Source organism: Ranitomeya imitator, chromosome 1 (genome assembly GCF_032444005.1).
Source record: "Ranitomeya imitator isolate aRanImi1 chromosome 1, aRanImi1.pri, whole genome shotgun sequence".
In the NCBI taxonomy this organism is placed as follows: domain Eukaryota; kingdom Metazoa; phylum Chordata; class Amphibia; order Anura; family Dendrobatidae; genus Ranitomeya; species Ranitomeya imitator.
The window spans coordinates 26,366,664-26,367,316 of NC_091282.1; positions in this window are offsets into that span (position 1 = coordinate 26,366,664).

Below are 653 nucleotides of genomic sequence, written 5' to 3' on the forward strand. Positions count from 1 at the left end.
GCCCCGTATGCTGCTCCATAAAGGTTTATGGCCCCCATAAGATGCTCCATAGTATATGCCCTGTACATTGCTCCATAACGGTTTATGGCCCCCATAAGATGCTCCATACTATATGCCCCGTACCCTGCTCCATAAAGGTTTATGGCCCCCATAAGATGCTCCATACTATATGCCCCGTATGCTGCTCCATAAAGGTTTATGGCCCCCATAAGATGCTCCATACTATATGCCCCGTATGCTGCTCCATAAAGGTTTATGGCCCCCATAAGATGCTCCATAGTACAGGTCCTTCTCAAAAAATTAGCATATAGTGTTAAATTTCATTATTTACCATAATGTAATGATTACAATTAAACTTTCATATATTATAGATTCATTATCCACCAACTGAAATTTGTCAGGTCTTTTATTGTTTTAATACTGATGATTTTGGCATACAACTTCTGATAACCCAAAAAACCTGTCTCAATAAATTAGCATATTTCACCCATCCAATCAAATAAAAGTGTTTTTTAATAACAAACAAAAAAACCATCAAATAATAATGTTCAGTTATGCACTCAATACTTGGTCGGGAATCCTTTGGCAGAAATGACTGCTTCAATGCGGCGTGGCATGGAGGCAATCAGCCTGTGACACTGCTGAGATGTTAT